This window comes from Drosophila persimilis, unplaced genomic scaffold (assembly GCF_003286085.1).
Source record: "Drosophila persimilis strain 14011-0111.01,24,50 unplaced genomic scaffold, DperRS2 tig00000652-arrow-arrow-pilon, whole genome shotgun sequence".
NCBI classification, from domain to species: Eukaryota; Metazoa; Arthropoda; class Insecta; order Diptera; family Drosophilidae; genus Drosophila; species Drosophila persimilis.
The window spans coordinates 232,720-249,544 of record NW_020825329.1 but is presented as its reverse complement, the minus strand read 5'-3'; positions in this window follow the sequence as shown (position 1 = coordinate 249,544).

Genomic DNA, 16,825 nt, shown 5'->3' with positions numbered 1-16,825 from the left:
GGGCATGAGGCGGAATGAGGGGGCGAGGGAAGAGCCAGTGGAGGACTTCTTGGCCCGAGAGTTGGAGGCATTTTCCAAGATCGAGGGGGTGTCTAATGTGGCGGTGCACACATGAGTGATCCGATTAAGCAAAGATATTACCCAAAGAACCCCAAAATGCAGGCCGAGATTAACCAGAAAGTGGACGAACTATTAGAAATGGGATGCATAGAGCCGTCAAAGAGCCCCTACAGTTCGCCTATATTGATGGTAAAGAAGAAAAATGGCAAGTGGAGATTGTGCGTGGACTTTCGCCAAGTAAACGCGAGATCAGTAAAGGACGCATACCCAATGCCCAGGATCGATTACATACTCGATCAATGTGTGCCGAAATATGCCCGAGAAAGGGTTTTAAAGGAGAGCCACGATAAACCGGTAGCAGGCCACGCCGGCGGAAGGAGAACCGCGGCACGGGTGGCGGCAAGATATTACTGGCCGGCGATGTACAGGGACGTGAGGGCCTACGTGCGGAAGTGCAAACTCTGTCTTCGTTTTAAGCCAAGTCAGCTACAAGCGGCAGGGGAAATGTTGACACAGGTACCGGAAGAACCATGGGCAACGGTATGCGCGGACTTTGTGGGTCCTCTGCCGAGGTCGAAGCATGGGAACGCGATGCTGTTGGATCGATTCTCAAAGTGGACCGAGTTGGTGCCGCTGAGGAAGGCCACAGCCGAGGCACTAATAAAGGCCTGTCGAGAGCGCATAATAGCCCGTTTTGGGGCACCAAAGTCTTCATTACGGACAATGGGGTGCAGTTTGCAGGCAGGGCATTTAAAAGATTTCTGGAGCAGCTAGGAGTCCGCCACCAGTTTACGGCGCCATACACGCCGCAAGAGAATCCGACAGAGCGAACGAACAGAACGATAAAGACCATGATAGCTCAGTTCACCGAGGGTGATCAAAGGGGTTGGGACGAAAAATGGCCGGAGCTAATGCTGGCCATGAATTCGGGAGTGTCGGATACAACTGGATATTCACCGGCGTTCGTGGTGCAAGGAAGGGAACCCCGGCTGCCAAAGGCCCTATATGACGAGGAGACGGTAGGCACGGGACAAGGCACAGAGACGCCGGATGAGAATGCGAAGAAGTTAAAGGAGCTCTTTCAGTTGGTTCGACGAAACTTGGAAAGGGCAGTCCAGGATCAGGCCAGGCACTACAACCTGAGAAGAAGACCGTGGAGACCCAAAGTGGGAGAGGTCGTATGGGCCAAACAGCACCACCTGTCCAATGCGGCGGAAGGATTCGCCGCGAAGCTGGCACCAAGGTACGATGGGCTCTACCAGATAGAGGACTTTATATCCCCAGTTATCTGCAACCTAAGAAAGGAGGGCGACAGGAAGAAGAGCACACATTCGAGATCTGAAACCCCAACCCGAGGAGCGAGAGACACAGGGGTGAAGGGGAATGGCTGTAATGGGTCGCCCTAAAGGGTCACGCAGGGCCGGGAACGGTAGAGTGCCACGCAGGACACTGGGGAAGGGTGCCGGAGGTACTCGTCGTTGGTGTCGCCGGCGCCGTCGGGGCACGACTCCGTGTCGCCGACGGTGTCATCGGATGAGGGCGCCGAGGAGAGCGAGGACGAGGTCCTATGCACCGATGGCCCGCGCGCCCCAACCGCTCAAGAGAAGGCCAGATGGAGACGGCTTCAAAGGGCGGAGCCGGAGACGAGGACCAGAAGGCCGCTGACCCTGCGCGACAAGATGGAGGCGGTGAGGCGGAGGTTTCAGGAGGCGACGCCGGAGGAGAAGCGCCGGATCCACCGGGTGCTGGAGACGGCGCGAACGATCAGGCGGCGGAGGGACGAGCGGCTGGAGGCGCGGCGGCGACAGGCGGGAAGAGCCGCCAGTAAGGAGGAGCCCGGCCAAGAGAGCGACTAGGCGCCGCCACCCTCACCATTCCGGGTGGTGCTGCCGCCGATGCAGCCCCGGATCGACGAGGCGGAGACCGAGGGAGCGCAGCCCCAGGCTATGGGCGAGCGGGCCACGAACCCCGAGGCCGAGTGGCAGCGGCGGCTGCAGCAGGCCGAGGAGGAGGAAGGCGAGTTGTGGCAGCCTACGCCACCGGCCGAGGACGACGAGGGCCCCGAGAGGCGGCAACCGCAGGCCGAGGAGGAGCAGCAGCAGCAGCACCAGCAGCACCCGCAGCACCAGCAGCAGGGGCAGGGGCAGTGGCAGCAGCAACCACAATGGAGGGGACCGGAGGCGGCTGTAATGGGACCGTATGTGTCGCAGGAGGTGCGGACCGCCGTGCGCCAGGGGATGGTTTGGCACCACCAGACCCTGCACATCACGTGGGCCTCGGGGCCCGCCCCGTGCGAAGCCCAGCCAGAGACCGGCGCCCGGGTGTGGGAAGAAAGTCCACGCGGCAGTAACGCCAGGGACCCGCGGAGGAGGAACCCCGGACCTGCCCCCACGACCTCAGCGGCAGAAATGGCGACGACGGAGGCAGCGACGGCGGTCCAGACGGCGACGGCGGCCCAGACGGCGACGGCGGCCCGCACGGCGACGGACGAGGCAGCGGCAGACCCGGTGACGGAGGAGGCAGCGGCAGACACGGCGAAGGCCGAGGCAGCGGCGGACACGGCGACTGACGAGGCAGCGGCAGACACGGCGACGGCCGAGGCAGCGGCGGACACGGCGACGGACGAGGCAGCGGCAGACACGGCACCGACGGAGGTGGAACACGCGGAAGTCGAGGCGTGGGAGCGCGGGCCGTGGGTGTGGCCCGCACCGGAGAGGTCGACGGCGGTCGAGCGCCCAGCTCTGAAGCGGCCGGCCCTGCAACGGCAGAGCTCGGCACCGGCAACCACGGTCCACTGGACGGCGATCCCGCGGGAGGAGTGGCCGGCGGCGGTGATCCGCGCGCAGACCCAGATTGGCCTCGTGGGTAGGCGGGTAAAGAAACTGGTGAGCGAGCGGGGTACCCGGTACCGCATCACAATGTCGGCCACGCGCACGGAGGTGTTCCGGGAGAAAAAGTAGAAAGAAAAAAGGAAAAGAGGGAGAAAAAAAAGGGGGGCAGAAGGGAACAAAAAAAAGGGAAAAACAAGGGCAAAACACGCGGGAAGAACGTGAATAAAGAGAAGACGGAAAAGAAAGAAACGGAATACTGACTGGGAGGAAATATCGAGTGGATCGCAGAAGCGCCCCTACATCTTATCGATAGGCGGGGTTCGGCTCCAGCCAGAAAATTGCAAGGGCGGGCAGCGCCGCCCGAGCAAAGGTGCCAGAGGGCGCCAGGGCGCCCGTGATCCCAGGTGCAGCAAAGAGCGCGCGTAAAATAGGGCCGTTTGAATGAGGAAGGCACAACCCGTCGCAAGATCGCGGAAAACGGGAGTATTCCGCTGCGGAAAGAAAGAGGGGGGTGTGAGGAACCGCGGTTCCCACAGGCCGAGTGCGACCAAAGCACAGCCGGATAAAGGCGGTGGGACGGTCGGATAAAGGCTGATGGCTGGCCGGATAAGGCGAAGGTCAGTCCAGATACCCACGGATATCCAGATGCGGCGAAGAGGCCAAGGGCCCCGAGAGGAGAAGTGCCCCGCTCTCGGAGAGAGAGACACGCGAGAGGCAAAGGAGACGGCGGGATCGGGCCGGCAGTGATCCGACGCATGACCAAATAAGGGCATGGGATCACGCCACCGGCCAGGCCCCGTTACGAAGGCCAGGAGTTACGTTACGTGGAAACCAGGAGACGACGATGGAAAACTACCGACGCCGAGCCGGGGCCTGTCAAGGGGCTATAAAAGGAGGCTGCGGCGTCGAAGCGGCTCTCTTTCCCGTGGATAAGTGATTGCGCGCGCACGTTGAAACCCCGTCGAAACGTAAGAGTGATACCCGGTACGGTTCGAAGAAGTGCAGTGAAGAGTATAGCAACAGGAAGACAGGCCCCGCCTGCCCCCCAGAGTAAGTCTAAGTTAAGAGGAGATCCCCGTTTGCCGGCGGAAGCTAAGAGGGGAGTGCGAGACGTAGAGTGCTGATTTGAGTGGCGGGCCAAAGCAATAGCGGAGGTCAAATTGCCCCAATCATTAGCCTCAACGCTGCCACACCCGACGAGAGCCCACGCGTGGTGGAGATCCGTAGATAAGTGAAATTGTAACATCTAGCCCTAAGTCCTAATAGGGCTAAAAATACGTTGCGGCGAATCTGCCGAGCGAGCCCAGCAAACTCAAGCGAGCCCAAAAAGCAGGTTCGTTACACATTCTCCGATCAATTTCCGCAGACGTAGTGTAAGTACGTGACGAGTACTCTCATTAAGATATCAAAATGGGAAGACAAATGCGGTCTAGGTGTTAACCCGTCTAAAACGGAACTTGTACTTTTCACTAGGAAGTATAAAATTCCGCCATTGACTCCCCCAAAATTCTATGGAGAAGCGCTAGCTATTAGCAACAATGCCAAGTATCTTTGCCTAATCCTCGACAGAAAACTTGATTTGAAACTGTTCATAGAGGATAGAGTAAAGAAGGCCATAGTGCCCCTTTATACATGCATAAAAACCATCGGACTAAAATAGGAAATGATCCCGTGCATAGTTCGAAAACTATACACCGCCATCATACGAGCAATCAGGAGTGGTGATATGGTGGCCAGCCCTAGAAAAAAGAACTTGTCTCAAAAAACTCTGATCAGTTAAATGGATGGCAGAGCTGTGCAGGTCAGGTGGATACCGTGATGGACCTACTTCCCGTAGATCTCATGGGAGAGAAGGTTGAAACACTTTCCACCCTCAGAATGACCGAAGCTAAACTGTAGAAAGCGTCCGCGGTTGGACACTCGGGAATCCTGACGAGACTCCCGCAACTACAATAGAGGACAGATTACTGTATCCCTAGTGAACACCTATAGACGCCTTTCCAGGTATCAATCCCACCCAGCGAGGGCTGGGAGATTGCCGAACCATGAGCTACAAATGCAGCTTGTACACTGATGACTCAAAGCTAGACGTCCTCGTGGGACGTGGAGTCTACTTTAACGAGGACAACACCAGTAGTGTGTTCCAAGCGTAGGTTGAAGCAATCAAGGAGGCCATTTGTATTGTCTCCAAACAGGTAGTTATTGTGCATCTTCTCGGACACCCAAGCACTAGGCTCAATATCGTCGAACTCTACGACTGTAAATGAGGTCTGAATGAGGTCGCAGGGCAAACCTGTTCCAAATATGTTTATTATCTGTTATTATTGATGTGGAGTGTTCTGGAGATAGTTACATTACAGACACTTATGCATCAACTGAACTATCTATTTCATATTTACAATTAATGTTTCGGCAGCCATCAATTTGGGAACTTATATAATTTCAGTATTGAAGCCAATCTGAAGTTGAATTGACGAGTGATCCGATGGTAGATCTGATAAATGCACACACAAATCTGTTACTGCGCCAATCATCTTTGAAATCAATGATTTCGTGTTGCTTTTTTGCATCTGTGTGCAAAATGTAGGCCTACCCGGAGAAATAAAGTCAAAACTTTTTCTTATAGGTGTCTTGTTGTAATCGAAGAAATTTAAAAAGTCATCGGAAAAAGAGAATTGCGGTGGGCAGGTTTAAGTAAACGGCTAGGTTTACGTAACCCATTTGAGTTTCAATATGAATTGAGGTTGCCTGTAGATAAGCAAATGATGGCAACGGATAATGCGTGATGCGACGCTTGATTTGAATTCCTGTACCTCATCCAGCCTTACCGTCGGGATGCTTGTCGCACAGAAGTTGTAGGCATTGAAATGAAAATAGTTTTTGTATGTTAGATAGATATTTTTAGAGAAACCATTTAAGCAGATTTCTGTTTGATTAGGAGCTCTAAGGGCAATCCCTTCATCTTTTTTTTTTTTGCTATTATTGGATTTGTTATAGTTAATAGCATAGACAGTAATTTGTGGCCACTACTGCAATATTCTTGCAGCGGTTTGTGAAAATTTTGGTTTTGGTCGTTTGTGTAATTTAACGCCTTTACAAAAGAAAATCCTGGGGTAGTAGATGGTATACACGGCAAGTTTTGTTGGATGACTGGGCTTCGATATGGGGGATTTTGTTAGGTTTGGTGATTATTTATTTTTTTATAGACAGGGCAACCTCTATAGTAGGTGGGCTATAGTGGGCTTCCCCCAAACTTTTGGCAGATGTGTCCTCTTTATTTACGGGGAAAGGCTGAGTGAGATGTATATCTCCGCAATAAGTGCAATAAGTGTGTCCAAAGCATAAGCTTTGGTCGGGTGACCAATTCGTTGGTGTGTATCCTTATGGTGATTCTACGGTGAAGTTAATATTGGAGCTTGTAGATTGGGTGAACTTAATTTGTACCTATTTGGAATTGAGAAGCCGGCACCAGCACGTGCTTCGTGTCGGATACAGTCCCCACCAGCTCGTTCTGTATAGATAACATACTACAGGAAGTCGACTTCAAAAGAAATCTGTTTTTCCTTATTCTTCGTATTTTATTCTTGTCCGGTTCGATATCTATTTGGTACTGAAAATGACGTCGCAGCGGCGAAAAAGAATATGTTTGTATACAGATTTTGCGTCTCTTCCATTCTCTTCTTGCTCCCTTTTGGACGTTGACATGCATCTTACAAGAGGCGATGCAATTACTGCACCGGCAAGTGGCCCGTGTGACACCAGCAGATGGCTGTTACGCGCGGATCCCAGGCAAAACGCAGACCTCCTCCCGCCCAAGCGACCGAGGGGCGCTGCCGCATGACGAGTGGCTCGTAGCCGAACCGAACACGAACATGCAGGAAAGATAGTTCTTAGACTAATATTCGAGGAAAATTATCACTACACTTACTAAAAAAACCCTATCATGCAAACAAAACACAAATAAAAATACCACTACTAAATACTAATTACTAGAAGGTCTGTGAGGATTAGTAACTTAATTCGAGGAAGAGAATTAGTGGTGGATATAATATGGTAGAGGGAATTATAATCCAAGCATAAGACCCTAAACGGTTCATACAAGGAATAATTCTGCATGAAGGTGGAACTTTCTAGTTAGTCCAATGGGAATCGTGAAGTTTATGCGGCTCGACAGTTCATTCGTCACCCCTATGTCACCCCTGATCACGTTGTGCACAAAAATCACACAAAGCACGTTTATACGGCTAACTAAGGATAGGAGGTTTACTAATAGCAGTATACTAGAGTAAGATGGTAGTCTAACACCCACATTCCAGTTAATGCGCCGCAGAGCAAAGAGTAAAAAGTTTTTCTGTTCTGATTCTATACGGTCCTGGTGTACTGTGTAAGCTCAGCATTCTTATCCGGGATAGTGTTGCCTTTGCTTCCCACGTTATTGTGTTTACTGAAACCTGGTTAAAGCCGGATATTCTTAGTTCCGAGGTTTTGGCAGGTCGGTACACAACTTTTAGAAAGGACCGTTCGTCTCGACATGCAGGAGGGGTTCTAATTGCAGTGGACTCTAACTTCACGTCGGAACACTTCACAGTCCAGGTTCAACACGAACTGGAATTCCTGTGTGTACAACTGATTCTTCCCCGCTATCAGATAAAGATCGTATAAAAGTCCTTGGTGAATTTAACTTGCCAGGAACTGTTTGGTGTTGGGTAAACGAGTCTAGTAACCTAGTGCCAATGTCACGACATGACTTTGTTGACGGCTTGCTTGACGTGTCCCTGTGTCAAGTCAATCATGTGAAAAATTCCTTGGGTCGATCGCTTAATCTGTGTATTTTTTATTGGATTTGTATCGGATCCGACCATAGTGTTGTTAACCCCAGCCCTTCCGCTCACTTTACCTGAAGACGCCTACCATCCTACTTTCGAAGTGTCGCTAGATATAGGACCAACTGTATTGGATCGGTCGAGAAGGCCACCTGAACGTGGCCGTTGCTTTCGTAAAGCCGAGTTGGCGAAGCTTAATAACATCAATAGGGATTTTGATTGGTCTGCTTTTTACTTGTGCACTGATGTCATAGAAGGCACAAACATTTTTTACAATGCTCTTGGCATATTTTTTGATTCTTGTGTCCCGCTTTCTTGTTCGATTACATCTGGAAAATCCCCTTGGTTTACCAAAGAGTTATCCAGCCAAAAAAGCTTAAAATCAAGACTTTATAAAAAATTTCAAGAAGCTGGTTCTCCTAGTTCTCACTCTCGCTATGTAATAGTTCGGTCAAACTTTTCAGTTCTTAATGCTCAATGCTATAAGAAATACTTATCTCGATGCAGGATACGTTTTTCTCTGGACCCTAAACAGTTTTATTGATTCGTAAACAGTAATCGTAGAACGTCCGCACACCCATCCTCGCTATCATTTTGTAATGCGTCGGCAAATAATGATCAGGCAATTGCCGATCTTTTTGCCCAGTTTTTCGAAACCACCTATTCTGAGGAAAGCTACTCTGGTCAACCGTACCCATACGGATTACCGAGGTCGAACGGCATTTTCAGTCCCTTGTTAAACGAAAGTTCTTTACTTCATGATCTTCGACTAGTTAAGCCGGTGTTTTCACCGGGTCCAGACAGGGATCCAGGTTGTGCACTCAGGTACTGCGCCTAGGCTCTGTGTGGACCTTTGCTTAAACTATTCACCCTGTCCATCGATTCTTCTTGCTTCCCCCCATCTGGAAGGAATCGTTTATAATTCCTCTCCATAAAAAAGGTAGCAAGTATGAAGCAAAAAATTATAGAGTTATAGCAAAGTTATCCGCTATTCCCAACATTTTTGAGAATGTTTTAGCTCCGTACTTGCGACAACTCTGCAGTCACTTATATCTCCAACTCAGCATGGATTTTTAAGGCGGCGATCAACCACCACGATCTTGTTAAGGTTTACTTCTTTCATTATTAAAGGCTTTCAAGGTAACTTACAGGATGTTATTTAAACCGCTTTAGGAGAACATTCGACTCTGTAAACGATTCCCTTTTAGCACATAAACTTTACCTTTTAGGGTTTCTGCCCAACCTACTGAGATGGATTTCTAGCAATCTTTGTTCCAGGTCTCAAAGAGTCCCCTTCAAAAACTCCCTATATTCACCAGTAAAGGTTTATTCGGGAGTACCAGAGGGCAGCCATCTAGGCCCCTTACTCTTCACAATCTCTCGAGTACTTATGTATGCGGATGATGGACACAGAGTTTAACCAGTATAAGGACATTTCATTTCAATCTCGCTTGCAATCCGATCTCAATAACTTTGAGTCATGGTGATATGCAAACTTGTTACACCTTAATGCCTCGAAATGCAAAGTTATGACATTTCATCGTTCTAGCCCTTTGTTGGCTCCCTTTACCCTATTTAGTGGTTCTCTTGACCTGTTCATCTTCGGGTTAGTCGTGTAGTCGACGTTCTGCAGCTCCCAAAACATCTGGAGCGAAGCATCTAGAGCCAATGTTGTTGTTAGTGCAATTGCGTTGGTTGCTTGAGGGCGTAATAAGACCAAATGTAGAACGTATGTAGACCATACGTCTTCGCTACTCAATACTATGTCAATTGGTGCGTTTGTGCATAAGTTTGTGTCAGCCAATTGAAGATCACTAAACATATCGAGAGCCGATGCATCAATGTTTTGCCTTCCCAACGATGACGTGATTCTGCCAAGTACAAGGGCGTTTACAATCAAATGATCCTCAGAAATCCGTCCCGGATTGATGCGAAGTGTGCTGAATGTCCTTGTGGTGTCAGCTTTCACTAAAGATATTCCCGAAACCAGGATGCGTTATTGTGAACGTGCCAACCCAAGAGCGTGAATGCAACGTTCCGATACATACGAGAGTTCTGAGCCAGTATCCAATAAGAGGCGACATGTTATGTAGTCCCCACATACGAGAGTTGTGAGCCAGTATCCAATAAGAGGCGCTATGTTATGTAGTCCCCACATACGAGAGTTGTGAGCCAGTATCCAATAAGAGGCGACATTTTTAACATAAACCATGGCCGTGGGTAATGTGCTTCTGTTCAATCCTTTTCCTAGAATCGATTGTGCAATGCCTTGCGCACATACAATCAATGGTGTGCCCTATGCATGGGCAATGTGACTTGAAGTCACCGCAGTGTTATAATGCGCTTTTGAATTGCTCTGAGTCTCCCCTTTTGTTTGCGCAAAGGTCCCGATAATACCCGATGAAGTATCTACTAAATGGAGTAGTGAGTGGTTGTGGCCTTTGCACTTTTTACATGTGTATTTTGATTTACACTTGCTGCTCAAATGACCAGGCTTCAAACAATTATAGCATAGATATTTATCCTTTACAAAATATCGCCTTTGCAAACCTGTCATATCCAAAAATTGTGGACAGCCATACAGAATGTGTTCTGTCGAATGGCATTTGGTGCAGTTGCTGCCTTCAACTAATGTGGGAACCTTTTTCATTTGTCCCCTTGAGTTTTCCGTGCAGACGTAGGCTCCCAATTGCTTAATTCCAATTCCTCGATCATCCAAGAACTTGAAGAAGTCGTCGAGAGTAGGTGAGTCTTTTTCCATACTGCGTTCAGTGCGCCTCGTGTCGGCATCAAGTTTTTGAGCAAGTGGGCGATCCATAAATTGCTCCAAAAACGTATTCACGACATGCCCCGGCCGATTGTTGTTTTCTTTGAGACGTTCCCATGCAGTTTTGTAAGCAGTGTCACTGATCGCCACTGATTGATTGATTGACTGATTGATTTACAGCATCCAGATCACGTACAACTTCATTTGCACCTGTAGTATTCAGTCTTCGCCAGTGGGTTAGGGCCAGAGCCTATTTAGGCTCTAACTCCGACATTGGCCAATAGATGGTTTTTTTCTGACCTCATGTTAATAGGAAGCTAGGTTCAAAGGCGCGCATTCTTGCTGTGCTCGGGTCCAGCTCGTCGGATTGGTCGGGGTTCTTTCTCCCCTAGCTACACAGTTTTCCTGACACAAATCAATATAATGCGCTTCAAAAAAAAAATAAACAGGATCTCGACGTTAATATCAATAACCAATAAAAAAAACTCATTTCCACTCTGCGCCGATACGCATTTAGAAAACGCTTAGAAAAAGTGTAGTTCGTCTTCTGTCTGATGGAGGCGCGGTGATATATGTCCCTAGTCTTTACCCACCCAACCATGACAAACGCGTTTACTTTCGGGCGTTGTCCCAATTCAAAGATCCAACATCTTCTAGTGCATTTTGAGGGAGATGAGCATAAGTACTTGACGGACGGAGATAATATTTAGTTTAGGCAGACATATTCATGATTACAAATTCCTTTTATTTTTATGTTAAATGTCCCTAACCATGTGAGATTGTATTGATATATATATATATTTTTTTTTACATAAATTACAGATATAATCCGATTCCTTACATTTACAAATAAACAAAAAATATACAGACTTCCTTCTACTTGGATCAGCAAAAAAAACTTAATTATTTGAGCATTTGAGGGGGGAAATATTCTTTCAAATCAGTATATATATATCTACTTTAACAAACTTACGCCTGCATTGGTGTATAGGCATTGTGGTTTCAGGCACTAGTGGTACTCACAGTAATTGGTTAAACTCATCGGTGTATCGTTGGGCCCAAGATGACTTTGACGGATTCATTTATATGCACTGTGTAATTTAGAGGTTGGTCAGTATAAATGTATATATATATATAAAGAGAAACACATTATCCCGAACTCATATTGCTCAGTTTTCCAAAATCTGCAGTTACTTTACAAATTTACTCATTGGAGGAAGCTATTTAGTTACTACATTAATCAACACAATGATAAACGAGATATGAATATGTGGATCTAAACAGCTGGTTCTTAGAGCCGCAGCGTATAGATTTTTATGTGATAATGATAAAGGCAAACGGGAACTTGCACTTGAAATTTAACTTGAGAAACACGGGAATCAAAATAAACACAAATCTGCTGACAGCAAGAGTGGTTCTGAGGCAATGTGGTTTAGGCTAGCCTAATTACTCAATCCTTTGTAAGTTTTCGTAGGTTGGTGACGATTATGTCCTCCGGCTTTTTTTTTAGATCGGCAGGTTCAAACTGAAGTTCGGACATCCAGCAGTGGTGTATGGTGGTTGGTCTTTCACGAGCCGTAAATGATTCCCGATATTGAGCTAGCCCAACGTCAACGGTTCAGCCTTCACTTTGCCGCCGTGGATGTGCACTGCACTAACTCCCAAACGGTCAGCTTTGTTGTTTTTGTAGTTGATACCGTAGATTGGTTGGCCGGCTTGGCTGTATTAAGATTTTCCAGTACTCCTATCCCTAAATAAAACTGTGTCAGAACCTTATCTTTCCACGGTGGACTAACGTACCTTTGCTTCTTTCAAGAATTTCACTTTATTTGCAATTTTCCCTCGGGTAGTTCAGCTAACGCCACTCTTCGGATTTATTAATCCAAATAAACAGCGGATGATTAGATAATAGTGAAAAATTGGAAGTTATGTAACTCCACGTGTCTTCACCATTCACTCTGCGATTGCGAAAATCACGAAAACCTATATATACGTGTGCCGTAAGTGAAACTATGCAGGGGAATGATTTCACATGAATAAAGTCTATTCGCCTGTACCTATTGCATTCCTAAGCTGAGCTTTAAGCTTTAACATAACTGTGCAATCGGATGATCTTCTGGATCTCCTGCATTCCACCAATTTCTTCGAGCTATGCTAGCGAGGGCGGTATGAAAAGTATCTTTCTAGAAAGTGTACCTAACTTGTTCGACCTTTTCCTTTTTTTTCTTTTGATTTTCGAATAGTTGGACACTACACACCGTCGGACACTTTACGCAAAATCGACGCATCAATTTTAGTAGTTGTGGGCAATCTCATAAATTGTTCCAAAAACGTATTTACGATATGCCCGGCCGATTTTACCTTTCCTTGAGACGTTCCCATGTAGTTTTGTGATCGCCAAATGTCGTACCAAGTTAGCAGCTTCATCGATAAGTAGTGTTTTCAAATCATGAAACTTCTGTGTGTTCGTCAAATGCTGCTTGCTATGAAGTGTACTTTCATAGATATCCTGAAAAGCTGACCACTCTGTGTAGTTGCCAGCGAACCGTTCGAAATGGCAATTCGCTTTGTATTGGTGTGACTGCACCTACTCTTTTCAAGCCGATTGGAGCAAGTATTCAATTTCAACCAGTAGGCAAATCAATGAGAGAAAAAAAAATTAATTAATCACTAAATAATAGCGAGAAAAGTTATAGATATATGAATATATAAACGATAGGGTATATGAATATGACAAAAGTTATTAGAAATAAGACAATTAATATATATATAAAGAAAAAAATAATTAAAAAAAAAAAAATATCAAAAGCATCGCACGTCAGACCAGCGATCCGCAATATACATCCAAAATTAAATAATCCGAAATTAAATTAAAAAATTGTAATCTTTAACTTTTTTGTGGTTAATGTGCTAATGAGGACAAGTCGGTTCGATGGGTGAGATTTGTATTTTTTGTTTACATTTTTTTTTTGTTTTGTTCAATCCGACCCGTGGTCTATTGGGTCGGAAACAACCCTGAAATCCCCGTAAGTTAGCTGGGAACGATAGACCAAGGTGGCAAAGAGACCGATCATAACAAACCTTCAAGGAAGGGCGACCGCGCGGTCAGCTTTTTATTCCTCGACGCTGACATTTCGAATTGTGTCATGAAAACGCCAAATGGAGTTCAGCAGGTTGTTCCTATGTCGCACGTTTCTATGTGATATTTAGCCGATGGTTTTCGAATTTCACCCTAATAGGCTCTGAACACTGAGCACATCCCGGGGGAATGGTGGGATTTTGAATATAATTTTGACAGATGTGAATCCCCGATTCACACAGTGCACCATCTGTCAAAAAATTAGCTGATGGCAACAACGAGGGGAGTCTCGGGAATGTGTCTCGGGAGCGACAGTGGCTCCTGCAAATAAACTTCCACCATTGTAAGGCAGCACGCATTATTTAGGAGCCCTGGGTCCTTGGAAACAGGGTCTCCGGTCTGAGAACTCCAGACTATAAGTTATACGTAGCTGAGACCGCAGGTAAAATTCGTACGAACACACTTGCAAAAAGAATGTTGCACTTATTTTTGCTCCTAAATTTTAGCAATGAAGACACTCGAAGGTCAGGAGCGCTCACTGAGGATCTGCTCCGCGTACATGGTTCACGAACAACCTGACCCCCCCCCCCTCACGCGCCCCTCCGGGCTATAATCGCAGAATGTGCGGCCAGGGACATCGGCCTAATTGTGGGGTGGGACGCCAACGCACATCACTGCCAGTGGGGAAGCACTGACAGAAACGAAAAGGGTAAGTTCCTCTTTAGTTACTTACAGACCACTCAGATGGTCTTATTAAACCGGAATAAACCTTTATTATTAAAAACCGCAAGAAGTCCTGGACCTCACGCTTGCCTCTCATGAGATAAAGGGGAACATTGGACCTGGACTGGCCTGGAAGAATACTCCTCGGACCACAGGTAGGTGGAAACTGTATTCTACCTTTGTAGGATTCTCCCTGTGTCCCCACCTGAGGAGGAATTTTCCAGGGAGGCCAAAACTCGTCTGGTTAATATTTTCAGCGACGCCTGCAAGAAGGCGCTCGAACAATCCTGCCCCTCTGGCAAGAACAGAGGATGGCAGAAACCTGCTTGTGGAATCCGAATCCGGAAAACCTTCCGAAGACTCCTTAACAAAGCTACGGCTGAAAATGTTGGGCAGAACTGGGCCGAGTACAAAGCCAGTCTGTCAACCTACAATAAGGAACTAAGGAAATTCAAACGCGCCTCTTGGCGTAAGTTCTGTGGCGAAATCGAGAACAACACAGAAGACTCGCGCCTGCGTTGAGTTCTCTCGAAGCCCACCCTGGGCTACCTGAAGAACGCCGACAAGTCTTTGACTACGTCCAGCGATGAGTCGCTAAATCTTCTCCTAAATACTCACTTCCCTGGCTGCGATGAAAACAGACCAAACTACTTCTCCCCTCCCTCTGTCGTTTTAGATGCTATCGTGGTTGCTATTTGGTTAACCAGGAGAACATTGCCTGGGCGATAAAAAGTTTTTAAGTTATAAGTCTGCGGAGCTAGAAGGCCATATCCCTGCCCAGCTGATTCACGCAGGACAAAAAGCCATTAATTGGCTCAAAATAATTTACGAGGGAATCTTATCCCACGGGTGCATCCCTGATACCTGGCTTCAGACCTAAGTCGTTTTTATCCCCAAGGCAGACAAGCCCTCGGACCGGGGCATTTACTCCCGGACGGTCAGCCTGATCGATCAGATGCATGACGGTTGAGGCATCACTGGGCCCGTCAACGTCCACCAGATTTGTCAGTAGAGTCACACCGCAGAGCGGAGTTCTCTCGCCCCTCCTATGGAACGTGGCAGTGAACGAACTGCTAGAGATAGAGGCCCCAAAACTCTGTGGAGAAGCGCTAGTCTTTAGCAACAATGCCAAGTATCTTGGCCTAATCCTCGAAAGAAAGCTCGATTGGAAACTGAGCATAAATGATAGAGTAAAGAAAGCCACAGTGCACCTCTATACATGCAGAAAATCCCTCGGAATAAAATGGGAAATGATCCCGTATATAGTTCGGAGACTATGCACCGCCATTCTGGACCTCCTCCCCGTAGATCTCATGGGAAAGATGGTGGCAACACTTTCCGCCATCAGTATGAGAGGAGCCAAACTGTGGAAAGCGTTCGCGGTTGGGCACTCGGGAATCCGATTATTTAATCCCTAGTGATCACCTCTCTACGCCTTTCTAGGTATCAATCCCATCTAGGAGGGACTGGGAGATGGGCGAACCTGCAAATGCTGATGGCTCATTTCGATATTGTCGAATTCAGCGACTGTAAATGACTGCCGCAGGTCTCTGCATGAGATTGCAGAGCAGTAATATCTCTTCCTTATATGGGTCCCCGGCCACAGGGACTTTGAGGGGAAGAACGCCGCCGACGAGCTCGCCAGGCAGGGTATTGCGATTCCTCTCTTATCAGAGAGAAAGTAGCGATGCCTCTTGTTACGTGCAGGCTTTACTTCCCGTAATGTCTCTAGATCGATATGGCCTTATCGATCGAAAAAGCGCTCGGCGGAGCTATATAGACTCAGTAGGGCACAATTCTCTGCAGTTACCCGAGCAATTACGGGACACTGGTAGATTAGCACTCACGCCGCTTTCATCCCCCACTCCCCGGTTATCGCCTTAACCTAACCTAACCATACATACAAATATTAATTTAACTCCACCAACAACTTCCTATTCTCTATATTTTGTATTGTTTCTGGTGTACTTTTGTCTTTTTCTGGTCTTCAACGATTGGAAATTTAAAAAAGGATTGGAAATATGTGGACATTTTTTTTATGATTATTCATTGTTGCTTATACTTATACTATTATACTAAGAGCATGAGAGGAGTGTGCTGGAAGAGGAGAAGGTATCGGGCTACACATGGTAGTGGATCCCAAGATATGGGATGCAAGCACTAAGTCTGCCGTTACAATAATGCGGGTGTTTCGGAAAGCTGAGAGGGCAAGAATGAATGGTTGTGCGAAGCAATGCGGTTGTATCGCACATCTATTCCCCATTATCCCACCAACAAAACACTGTCTTATACCCTACTAATTTGTTAATATTAGTATGCTTAGTAGAGGAAATAAACTAATGGAATATAAAAATAAAATAATATATTCAAAATGTGATATGCATCTCTATTTCATATTATTAACATATAAGCTGATATTAGCTGCGAATTTCGTTTTAATATCGAGCCTTTCTTTCTGTGTAGAAAAAAGGCAACAAATAAAAGAGACAGGAAACTTCAAAAAACCCTGCTATTTCTTCGGCAAAAAGTGAATTCTATGCGG